General features: G+C 41.7%; 1 protein-coding gene across 1 annotated transcript in view; it reads right to left on the reverse strand.

Annotated features, from left to right (window-relative positions):
* The window catches only part of ADAMTS14 (ADAM metallopeptidase with thrombospondin type 1 motif 14), a 130,122-nt gene extending 116,962 nt beyond the window's left edge, over positions 1–13,160 (reverse strand). Inside the window, exon 1 of the mRNA XM_017548859.2 lies at positions 13,036–13,160. The gene's annotated coding sequence lies outside the window, so the exon portion shown is untranslated. The remainder of the gene's footprint in view (positions 1–13,035) is intronic.
* Positions 13,161–13,191: the final 31 nt, after the last annotated feature.

Raw genomic sequence — 13,191 nt, forward strand, 5'->3', positions numbered from 1 at the left:
AAAAAAAAAAAAAAAGAAGGAAAAACTAGAGGATAAAGCAGCCCTGAAACCCTGAGGACATAGGCCTGGCTGGGAAGCCAGGGCCTCAGGCTACAGTGACCACATGAGCAAGAGGAAATAAGGTCAGGCAGGGTTGTGGAATAGGGAATGGAAGCTGAGAGCATTCCACGTAAAAACCAAAACAAATACTCAAAGGGTTAATAATGCCAATAAAAGGATAGGCTGTAAAAAGGACCTATTTACTGGGAAAGCGAGTCCAGAAAAAAACTTGTTTTATACAGTCTCAAATGTGATGGAAGGATGGTCTCTCCTTAAACATCATAACCATAGGTCTACGTTCCCATATGCCACTTATATGAATCAGAACATGCCAAGGCAAAAAATAAGCATAAATAGGTCTGAGTCAGTAAAACTGGGAGGTGTCTCATCAAAGCACATGCAAATCCACTTTGGAGGAATGTTCTCAAGCCTAAGCTTTGCAGGATTCCCACAGGTAAAGGGCAGCCAAGAATGAGCTCACAATCTAACATTGCAAGCAAAACCCTCAAAGAAGCAATCCACCAAGCAGGAAGATTCAGCTGTATAACAAGATAAATTGAATCTGGTGCAAGAATGAGCTGCACCAGAGGCTTTATGTGTTGGCATGACTAGATATAAAACCCAAAATGAATATGTTTACATGTTTAAAATTTCTTAATTTTATAGTCATAAAATTTGGAAAAAGAATGAAACAGTTTATACTTAAAATGAAATCATTTTACATACACATAAATCATTTACATTATACTAAAAATTAAATCATTAAAAGCAAAAATTAACTAAACAAAAATCTATAAGTTTGACTATATATTTCATAGGTAAGACTGATGGAAAAGAGGCCACTTATACATTGCTGGTAAGAGTGAAAACTGGTGCTATCTCCATGGAAGCTATTTATAGCAAATTTATTACAAAATTGAAAATGCATAAAGTTCTAATCCAGCAATTCAATTCCTGGGAATTTATACACAGATATCTTGCACATGTCCAAAAGGAGGTGTATACAAGGTTATTTACTGCAACACTGTCCATTACAGCAAAAGACTATAAATAACCCAAATGGCCATCATTAAAATGCTATCCCAGTAAGTTACAGCTCATCCATATAATGAAATACTATGCAACAATTTAAAAAAAATAAAAGATTGAGGAAGCTATGTGCTATAAGGTAAGATTTCCAAACTGCATTAAGTAAAAATAAAGACAAAGTACACAGCAAGATGTATAATATGGTTCCCTTTGCATGAGAAAGGAGGAAAATTTTAAAAACTTTTGTAGGAAGTAGAAAAGTCCCTTTTCAAAGTTTCCTTTCTTGTTAAAAAATAAATCATAAGTGTTAGAAATAATAGTTTTAAAAACTTTCTTCAAAGCCTTCTTGCTTTTTCTTAATAACTCTTTGTTAAGCCCTATCCTATGTAGCTGTTAGACATGATCACAGGCACCTAGCACATTCTATGCCCTTGTACTTTAACCAAGGTATTTATGTTATTACTTTTCTAAGTCCTTTCACAAGAAACTTCCTGTCCCTTCTTCCTCTTTTTCCTTTTGTTCTCCACTGCCTTTACCTATTCAAGAAAGTTTTAAGTTATTAGCCAATCATGTTCAGTTTTAGATTGTGAGGTCTGGCTCCAACCAATGGAGATCAAACACAGCAGTAAGGATGACCCCAAATGCATAAGGGATAAATATGTCTACTTTTCCTTTGTTCATTGTACTCTCATGGCAAGATGGCTAACAGGAGCACACTTTCTGCAGAAAGTAAAGATTGCCTTGCTGAGAGATCCTTTGTCTCAGTGCTGATTTTTCTTTGTGGCACCAGGCATCTGTTTCCAACATATTTATATTAGCATTTGCTTATACTTATGTGATAAAACTCTGAAAGGCCACCAAAGAAATTAGAAAAAACAAAACAAAACAAAAAACAGTGGCACCTGTGGAGGTCAGTTGGACTGGAGCAAATGGGGGAAGAGCCAGAGAATGATTAGTCACTGTATTATCTTTCTCTACCACTTTGATTTTTGCATCTTGGTAAGTGTATTACCTAATCTTAAAACCCAAAGGATGAATTAATCATTCATCAGCACAATGAAGCAACAATTCATGAATTGAAAAGAACAGGAGAAAAATAACGGCAACTCAGTACAGAAAGACAAAAAGTGGGAAATGAAAAAAAAAGTATAACCGACATGGAAGAGAGAGTGAAAAGGACAGGGAATTTGAAAGTAAGAGAGAATATATCCATGGTGAGGACTAATCAAAACCAATGCCATTCAAAAAGGCAAATGGGTGCAGTGACTCATGCCTGTAATCCCAGCACTTTGGAAGGCCGAGGCAGACAAATCACCTGAGCTCAGGAGTTCAAGACCAGCCTGGGCAATATGGTGAAACCCTTTCTCTACTAAAAATACAAAAGTTAGACAGACCTAATGGCATGTGCCTGTAGTCCTAGCTACTCAGGAGGCTGAGGTAGGAGGATTGCTTGAGCCAGGGAGGCAGAGGTTGCAGTGAGCAAAGATTGTGCCACTGCACTCCAGCCTGGGCAACAGGGCAAGATCCTGTCTCAGAAAAAAAAAAAAGGCAAAAGGTAGAGCAAATAGGGAAATGGAATATATGACACTATAACAGCCAAGATATTTTCCAGAATGTTAAAATATGTGAATCCTCGGACTCAGGAAGCACCACAAATCCCAAACAGAATACATTTAAAGAAGTCATCTCTAGATATGTACTTTGTAGTAAAATTTCAGAAAACCAAAACCAAAAGGATCTTAAAAACAGCCTCCCCCACAAAAAAGACAAATTCTCTATGAAGAATGACAATTAAACAGTAGCAACAGTAAAAGCCAGAAACTGTGGCATAATAACTTAGAAGTGCCAAGAGGAGTCACCCAGCAATAACTTCAAAGGGCCAACCAGCTAAAATGATAATTCAAGAACAAGGATGAAATAGATGGTTCAGACAAGCAGAAATTGAAGAGTATGCACTACCAGAGAGACCCACTGAAAGCACTTCTAAAGGGTGTTTAAAAGAAAAGAAAAGTTATCCCCAAAGAAAGCTAGATCAAAGAAGAAATGAGCGAAGAAACCGGTAAACATAGGTAAATACAGACAAATGTTGATTCTATCAAGTAATAGTACTAATAAATGATTTAGCAAAGGAAATATGAGCTGGAACTAAAATTCTAGACAAAAATCACTTTCAGAATACAAAAGGTGATTTTATTATTTTATTTATTTATTTATTTTTTGAGATGGGGTCTCACTCTGTCGCCCAGGCTGGAGTACAGTGGTGCAATCTTGGCTCACTGCAACCTCCGCCTCCCAAGTTCAAGCGATTATTCTCCTCCCTCAGCCCCCCAAGTAGCTGGGACTATAGGCACGCACCACCACCCTCAGCTAATTTTTGTATTTTCAGTAGAGACAGGGTTTCACCATGTTGGACAGGCTGGTCCCGAATTCCTCAACTCAGGTGATCCACCCTCCTTGGCCTCCCAAAGTGCTGGGATTACAGGCGTGAGCCACTATGCCCAGCCAAAAGGCGATTTTAGTTAGCAGCATTCTAAGATCTTTGTATCCCTGGGAAGGAGGGAAGTAGTAAAGAATTTCAGACTTTGTTTAGAATGCCTGTTAGCATTTTAATGGGTAACCACCAAATAATCAGAAATAGAGGGTGTAAGAGCTAAACTCGTAGTGAGTAAAGAACGTAGTTTTTTAAAAGTTCAGTCAATATAAAAGAAGGAAGGAAGGGAGGAAAGAAGGACACAGGAAAAAGCAAGACAATGAACAAATATGAAACATGATGGTGGAAACAAACTCTATCAGAACGGTAATGACAATAAATACACATGGACTTAACACACAGTTAAACAGATAGTTCCTCAGGCTGGATGATAAAAAAAGAATCCAACTGATTATGTTAACCAGAGGCCTGCCTAAAACGTCAGAGCACAGGAAATTTGAAAGTAAGAGAGAATACATTCATGGTGGGAAATAATCAAAAGAAAGCTGGTACATTTAAAAATGATTAAAATGGTCAACTTCATGTTACATATATTTTACCACAATTAAGTACAACAGTGAAAAAAGGAAAGTTGGAATAGCTCTATTAATACATGATCAAATAGACATTTAGGCAAAAAGCATTATTTGGGATAAAAAGAGCCAGGACATAATAATAAAGAGTTCAGTCATGGAAGAAAACACACTACTAAACTTTTGTTCAGCAAAGCAGCTTCCAAATACACAAAGCAAAAATCGGCAGAACAAAAGGTGTAGACAGAAGCTAAACAGTCTACCTTCATCGTAGAAGATTTCAACATGATTCTCTCAGTAACAGCTGTTTCAAAAGACCACAGATTTGAACACAGAATCCTGCATCCAAAAATTGGCAAATACATATTCTTCTCAAGTACACGGGAACATTTACAAAACTAAACATTTGGTAGACCACAGACAAAATGTCAATAAAACTTAAAGAATGGTGTCACATAGACAACATCCTCTGACTACAATACAACTATGTTAGAAATTCATAAATAGCATTTAAAATGTGAAAAGCACACCTTTAAATAACTTACAAGCCAAAGAAGAAATTATAAGGAAACGTAGAAAATATTTTTGAGCTAGGGAATTATGAAAATACCACATCCCAAAACTTTGGAGACACAGTTAAGATTCTTAGAAATGTAGAGGCTTAAATGATTACTTAAAGATACATTTACTTACTAAATAAAGAAAAAGAAAGACTGAAAATTAATGAGCTAAGGGTTCAACTCCAGAAGTTAAAAAAAGAACAACAGAAGAAGCCGAAAGAAAAGAGAAAAGGGGCCAGGCATGGTGGCTCACGCCTGTAATCCCGCACTTTGGGAGGCTGAGGCAACGGATCACAAGGTCAAGAGTTTGAGACCAGACTGGCCAACATAGTGAAACCCCGTCTCTACTAAAAATACAAAAAATTAGCTGGGCATGGTGGCACACTTCTGCAGCCCCAGCTACTTGGGAGGCTGAGGCAGGAGAATCACTTGATCCTGGGAGGCAGATGTTGAAGTCAGCCGAGATCACACCATTGCACTCTAGACAGGGCGACAGTGCAAGACTCCATCTCAAAAAAAAAGAAAAAGGAAAAGGAAGGAAGTGAAAAAAAAATTTTTAATGAAATTAACAAAATGGAAAATACTAATACAATAGCAAAAATCAATAAAGCCAAGGGTAGGGTTCTTTAAAAAAATTAATATGTTATGTATAAATCTTTATCAAGATTGATTTATGAAAAAGAGAAAAGCCATATTTTTTTTAATCTTTAATCAAAATAGGGCACCACTACCAACTCAGAAAGATTTGGTTTTTAAGAGAAAGAACATTGTAAACAACTTCATGCCCACAAGTGTGAAATTATAGATAGTGTGAAGGATTTAGAAAAAAATAACTTGCCAAAACTGATACCAGAAAACAAAACAGGAAACCTAAACAGAGCTATGACTGCTAAAGACACAGACCCAGTAGTTTAAAATCTACCCAATTACACCAACAGCGTGCCAATCTTCTACAAAGCCTTTCACAGAATGGAAAAAGAGGAAAGATGTCTTTAGTTCTTGTGTCTCATTCTATGAGACAAAGGGCAAAACAAGAACTGTGGGTAACACTGTTAAGGGCTGAGGGAGAAGAACCTCAAAGTTTCACAAACTTGTAGAGAAAAGGCCCTAAAGAATTATCGCAGGGTGAAGAAAACAACACCTGTCACTGCATTTTGGATATTTAATGTATGTACAATAATTACCATCGAAACACTAGTTTTGCTAAAGGGCCTCCTTGATTTCAGGTCACAGCTGTAGTTTATGTGGTAGGTCGTGCACACCAGCAGACGCAATCACGCCCTATCTCCCTCATGCATTCTACCTCGAGTGCCGCCTTCACCAATTCCTGCTGCTACAGAAAAGGCCTTAGAGCGGGTAATCTATAAATAGTAGAAATGTATTGCTCACAGTTCTGGAGGCTGGGAAGTCTAAGATCAAGGTGCCAGCAGACTCAGTGTCTAGTGAAGGCTTGCCCTACTCCATAGATGGCACCTTGTGTCCTCACACACAGCAGAAGGGTGGAAAGGCAAAAGGGACTAACAGACTCCCTCAAGCCCTTTTATAAGGGCACTAATCCCACTCCTGAGGACAGGGACCTCATGGCCTGACTAGTACTTACTACCTCTTAATACTATTGCACTGGGGGGTGTCAACAGAAATTTTGGAGGCACACAAACATTCAAACTATAGCATTCCAGGCCGGGCATGGTGGCTCACACCTGTAATCCCAACACTTTGGGAGGCCGAGGCAGGTGGATCACCTGAGGTCCAGAGTTTGAGACCAGCCTGACCAACATGGTGAAGCCATATTTCTACTAAAAAAAAAAAAAATACAAAATTAGACAGATGCTGTGGCACGTGCCTGTAATCGCAACTACTTGGCAGGCTGAGGCAGGGGAATCACTTGAACCTGGGAGGTGGAGGCTGCAGTAAGCCAAGATCATGCCATTGTACCCCAGCCTGGGCAACAAGAGCAAAACTCCATCTCAAAAAACAAAAACAACAAACAAACAAAAAATTATAGTATTCCAGCCCTGGTGCCACCAAAATTCATGTCCTTCTAACATACAAAATACATTCATTCCATCTTAATATCCCTAAAAGTCTTAACACTCACTTCACCATCAACTTAAAGTTTAAGTCCAGCCTATATTTCATCTGAATATCATTCTGAATAGTCCCAGCTACTCAAGAGGCTGAGGTGGGAGGATCCCTGCCCAGGAGTTTGAAGCTGCAGTGAGATTGTACCACTGCACTCAAGCCCAGCCAATAGAGTGGAACTCTGTCACTTAAAAAAATAAAATGAAATGAAAATTTTAAAATGAGTATCATCTAAATCACAAATGGATAAGATTTAAGGTATAATTCAACCTGAGGCAGGCCGGGCACGGTGGCTCGCACCTGTAAACTCCCAACAGGTGAATCACTTGAGGTCAGGAGTTCAAGATCAGCCTGGCCAACATGTTGAAACCCTGTCTCTACTAAAATACAAAAAATTAGCTGGGTGTGGTCCTGCCTACCTGTAGTCCCAGCTACTCAGGAGGCTGAGGCAGGAGGATTACTTGAACCCAGGAGCTGGAGGTTTCAGTGAGCCAAGATCCCACCACTACACTCCAGCCTGGGCAATAGGGTAAGACTCTGTCTCAAAAAAGAAAAAAAAAAGTCACTTTGAGGCATATTGCTCTACAGCTGTCAATCTATGAAATAAAAATGTTATGTGCTTCTAAAATACAATGGTGGGGCCGGGCATGGTGGCTCACGCCTGTAATTCCAGCACTTTGGGAGGCTGAAGCAAGCAGGTCGCCTAAGGTCAGGAGTTTGAAACCAGCTTGGCCAACATGGCAAAACTCTGTCTCCTCTAAAAACACACACACACACACACACACACAGACACACACACACACACACACAAAATTAGCCAGGTGTGGTGACGAGCCCTATAATTCCAGCTACTTGGGAGGCTGAGGCAAGAGAATCACTTGAACCCAGGAGGCAGAGGTCGCAGTGAGCCAAGATTGCACCATTGCACTCCAGCCTGGGCAACAAGAATGAAACTCTGTCTCAAAAAAAGGATGGGCATAGATAGACATTCCCATTCCAACAGGAAGCAATAGATAAAAAGAAAGGGGTGACAAGCCTTGACCAAGTCCAATACCCAACAGAGCAAACAACAGTAAATCTTGAAAATAATATTTGACTACCTTCTGCACACTCTGGGGTGGGAGTCGGGCTTCCAGGCAGCACTGTCCCCACGGCTTTGCTTGGCACCACCCATGCAGCAGCCCTGATGTACTGGAGTCCAGTTGCTGAGAATCTCCTAGGTTGTAGTTGCAGGCTGGTGGCTCTCCTGGTCTGGCGCCTCCAGGGTCCCTCTGCCCCCATGGCTCTATTGGGAGCCCTAGTGAAGCCTCTCTGTGGTGGTCCCAACCCTATGGATCCACTAGGCATTTCCCTAGTAGGGGCTATCTGCAGTGGTCCCACATCAATGACAGTTCTCTGTTGGGCCCCAAGGCTCTCTAGGACATCCTTTGAAATCTTAGGTGGGTGTAGCCATATCCCCAATGCAGTTTAACACTACATGGATACCATGCTCCAGTGTATCCGATTTTATACTTGTGGGCATGAAGGATGGCATAGGGTGCATGGAGCATGGTGCTACAACCATGGAGCATGGTATCCATGGGGCAACCAAAGGAGCAACAACTGTAGACCATACTGCACCTGGGCCTACTAGCCACACTTGAGGTGACCAAGGAGCTCTGTGTGAGAATACATGGAGTAGAAATTTGATGCAGCCCTGGACAGCAAGCCCCAAGGCCCCAAAGGCATCCTGGGTCCCTCCCTTGAAACCATTCTGATCACAAAACCATGGCCTGTGATGGTAGTGGCAGCCTTGAGAATCTCTAAAATGCCTTGGGGGCCATTTTCCCATCATCTTGATGAATATCACCTACCTTTCTTCTATCCATACAAATCTCCCTATCAAACATTTACTTGGCCACACCAGTGGTTTTCTCTCTCAAACACTTTCTCATTCTTGACAACCTGGCCAGGCTGAGAATTTTCCAACTCTTTTAAGTTCTACTTCCCTTTTAACTATAAATTTTACCCTTAATTCATTTCTCTCATCTTGTATTTTATTATAAGCAATCAAGAAAAGCCATGTTGCATCCTCAACACTTTGCTTAGAGATTTCTTCTACCAAATATGCTATTTTGTTGCTTATAAGTTCTGCCTTCCACAAAACACTAGAACACAGACACGATTCAGCCAAGTTCTTTACCACTTTACAACAAGGATCACCTTTCTTCCACTTAACAAGAATATGTCTCTTATTTCCATCTAAGACCTCATCAGAGTAGACTTTACTGTTTATATTTCCACCAATGTTCCAGTTGCCACCACTTAAATAATCTCTAAAATGATTGAAGCTCTCTCTACAGTTCTCCTCTTTATCTGAACTCTCACTAGAATATAGTCTGTTCACAGCAATACAAGCTTTCTTCAGCATGTGCCTCAAACTCTTCCAGCCTCTCCTCATTACTCAGCTGCAAAGCTGCTTCCACATTTTTAGGTATTTGTTACAGCAGCACCCCACTCCCAGTACCAATTTCTGGCTTAGTCTACCCCTGCTGCTATAGCAAAATACATTAGACTGGGTAATTTATAAATAATAGAAATTTATTTCTCACAGTTATGGAGGCTAAAAAGTCCAAGATCAAAGTACCAGCAGATGTAGCGTCTGGTGAAAGTTTGCTCTCTGTTGCACAGATGACTCCTGTTGCTGTGACCTTATATGGTGGAAGGGCAGAAGTGCAAGAAGGTACAAACAGACTCCCTCAAGCCCTTTTATAAGGGCACTAATCCCATTCGTGAAGGCAGAATCCTCATGACCTAATTACCTCCTAAAAGCCCCACTTCTTAATACTATTGCATTGAGGATTAAGTTTCAACATGAATCTTGGAGAGACACGAACATTCCAAGACAGCAAGATTTATGGAACTGTTCTATCTAGAGTAGATATTTTATAACCTAAAAAAATCAAAACCACATAGGACATCCACATGCAAAAGAATAAAGTTGGACTACTTTCCATACACAAAAATTAACTCCAAATGGATAAAATGGACCTAAATATGAGAGTTAAAACTATAAAACTCTTAGAAGAAAACATAGGAATCAATCTTCATAATCTTAGATTAGGCAGAAACTTCTTAGATATGATATTAAAAGTATAAGCAACAAAAGAAAAAATAGGTAAATTAGACTCCAACAAAAGCAAAACTTTTTTTTTGCTTGAGACAGTGTCTCAATCTGTCACCTAGGCCAGAGTGAAGTGGTGAGATCCTGGCTCACTGCAGTCTCGCCCTCCCAGGCTCAAGAAATCCTCCCACCTCCTGAGTAGCTCGGACTACAGGCATATGCCACCACTCCCAGCTAATTTTTTTTTTTTTAGAGATAGGGTCTTGCCATGTTGCCCAGGCTGCTCTTGAACTCCTGGGCTCAAGCAATCCTCCCACCTCAGTTTCCCAAATAGCTGGAACAATAGGTACATATCACCACACCTGGCTAATTTTTGTATTTTTTGTAGAGACAGGCTTTTGCCACATTGACCATGTTAATCTTGAATTCCTGGACTTAAGTGATCTGCCTGCCTTGGTCTCCCAAAGTGCTGGGATTACAGGTGTGATCCACCATGGCTGGTCAAAGTAAAACATTTTTATACTTCAAGGGAACCCTCAAGAAAGTGAAAAGAAAGACAACTGCCAAAATAGGGGAAAATATTTGCAAATTTTATATCTAGTAAGGGTCTAGAAGCCAAAATGTAGACAGAGCTATTACAATTAACAATAAAAAGACAACCCAGTTCAAAATAGGGGCAAAGGACATAAATAGACATTTCTCCAAAGAAGGTGTACAAATGGCCATTAAGTACATGGAAAGATGCTTGACCTCATTAGCCACTGGGGAATCCAAGTCAAACCCGCGATGAGGTACAACCTCACTCCCACTAGGATGGCTATAATCAAGGTTTGGCAAGGAACTAGTGGAATCTTGGTTTGATTTGGAAAGGAGAAATTAGAACTCTCACAAACTGCTAGAGAAATGCAAAATGATGCAATCAGTTTAGAAAACACTTCCTCAAAAAGTTAAACCTAGAGTTACCACATGTCCCGGCAATTCCACTCCTAGATATATCCCCAAGAGAAATGGAAACATATGTCCACACAGTAACCTGTACACAAATGCTCATAAGAGCATTATTCATAATAGCCAAAAAGTAGAAACAGCACAAACATCCATCAACTATGAATGGGTAAGCAAATTGCGAAATGTCCGTACAATCTAATATTATTCAGCCCTGAAACAGACTAAAGTACTGATGCATGCTACAGCATGGATGAACCTTGAAAGTATTATGTTAAATGAAACAAGCCAGACAGAAACGACCATGTAATCCTGTGATTCCTTTTATATGAATTGTCAAAAATGGGAAAATTAACAGAGACATAAAGTAGATTCGTGTTGTGAAGAAATGAGCAGTGGTCAGGCGCAGTGGCTCATGCCTGTAATCCCAGCACTTTGGGAGGCCAAGGTTGGTGGATCACTTGCAGATCAGCAGTTCAAGACCAGCCTGGCCATCATGGTGAAACCCTGTCTCTACAAAATATGCAAAAAAAAAAAATTAGCCAGGTGTGGTGGTGCGTGCCTGTAGTCCCAGCTACTGGGGAGGCTGAGGTGGGAGAATCCCTTGAACCTGGGAGGCAGAGGTTGCAGTGAGCTGAAATCATGCCACTGCACTCCAGCCGGGGTGACAAATCAAGACTTAATCTCAAAAAACAAACAAACAAACAACAACAAAAAAAAAACAACCACAGATGAGAAGTGACCACCGGGGGTATAGGCTTTCTTTTTGGAGAGTGATGAAGATGTTCTAAGATTGATTGTGGCAATGGCTGTACAACTCTGCAAACATATTAAAAGCCATTGAATCACATACGTGAAATGAGTGAATTATAAGGTATGTGAATTACATCTCAATAACGTTGTTAATAAAGAAAACCATATACCATGGTGTCTAGTGATTGAACAAATTATGCACTTGTTGAACCTTGGGGCTTAATGCGCATTTCAAGTGCATAGTTTCAGAGCGACAGGAGGCCAGTCGTCATCAGTTAAGTGAGCCAAAAACAGTCACTGACCTCAATGTCATTTCGGCTCTTTAATGGATCCCCTAACAACCACCAGCATCTCTTGGTTAGGGTTAGCCACTTCATAAGCCACTGGAAACCTGCCAAATGCACATTTTGTCACTAGCTGGAAGGATTTTTAGAATTTCAAGTCCTCTCTTTGATTTTGTAGATGAGGAAACTAAGGCTCAGAAAGGGGTTTGATACCTACCCCCATGAGGCCTACAGTAAGTTTCTGGTGAAGTTGGGATCAGAACCTGTTTAGACCTTGACTCTCTTTTCCTGCAGATACTTTGCGGGATTTCTATGTCCCTCAAACTGGCTTTCCCGTCATGGTCAGGAACGAAAATCCTCACAGCCTCAGCATCCAAGTCATGCTATGGGTGGGAGCTGGAAAGGGATTAAGAGGCTGCAATTTCTAGAAGAGGGAAGGGACATCGCGGAGAGAAGATGGGGCCAGATTCCGAGAAGGCAGCATAAACCTCTGTTCCTGTAAGAGCAGGGACGCAAGCACGGTCATAAACGCAAGGGATGAGCCCCAGGGTGTGACCCATGAGACATGGTGTCACACGTGGTCTGGAGCCTATGGCTCCTTCTTCCCATCATAGACACAGTTATGAGAACAAATTGTAAGAACACCCTCCCCTCTAACCCAGCTGCCCCCATCCCAGAAACCATGTGATTCTGCCCCCCAGACAGTGTCCTGTGAGTGAGTCACTCCACCCATGGAAACCTCACCCACCCTGACCTCAAGCAAGGCAACGGGTGCAAAAGGCACGGCCTCTAGTCCCACCAGACCACCCTCACCAGCACCCACAACCCCAGCAGGGCTGGGGCCAGCGTGGAGACCACTGGCCCTCCTCACAAGCAAGGAGCAGGAGCCCCTGCCTGGGGAACATGCTTGGAGTTCGGAGCTGGGCTGGGCTGGGAAGTAGGCTGAGCAGGAAGTGGATGGCAAGGTTAGAGCAGCATCTCTCTTCCCCTGCTCAAGGAGGAGGGAATGGCCACATGCACTGACACTCACCAATGGCCAGGCACGGTTCCAAACAGTTCACAACAACCCCTAAGGTCTACCTGACTACTATCCCAATTATTCAGTGAAGAAACTGAGGTACAGCAAGGCTGAACAACCCTACCACGCCACCCTGCTGGTGCATAACCGAGCCAGCCAGGCCCCGGTGGCCTGGTACACAGGCCCACGCTCTCAGCCCCGCCTCTGGGTGCCTCTTACATCCCACACGTGCGATGCTTTGCCTCCGAAGCAGGGAGATGGCCCTGCTGCCCTGTGCGTCAACACCAGGGCTGATTCTCCAAGTCCTCAGTGCCCCGTCCTCCTCCACCTGTGTGCCCTGGGTTCCTGAGCCCCAGCAGCTCTGCTTGGCAGATG

The sequence above is a fragment of the Cebus imitator genome, unplaced genomic scaffold, assembly GCF_001604975.1.
Source record: "Cebus imitator isolate Cc_AM_T3 unplaced genomic scaffold, Cebus_imitator-1.0 Scaffold215, whole genome shotgun sequence".
NCBI lineage: Eukaryota > Metazoa > Chordata > Mammalia > Primates > Cebidae > Cebus > Cebus imitator.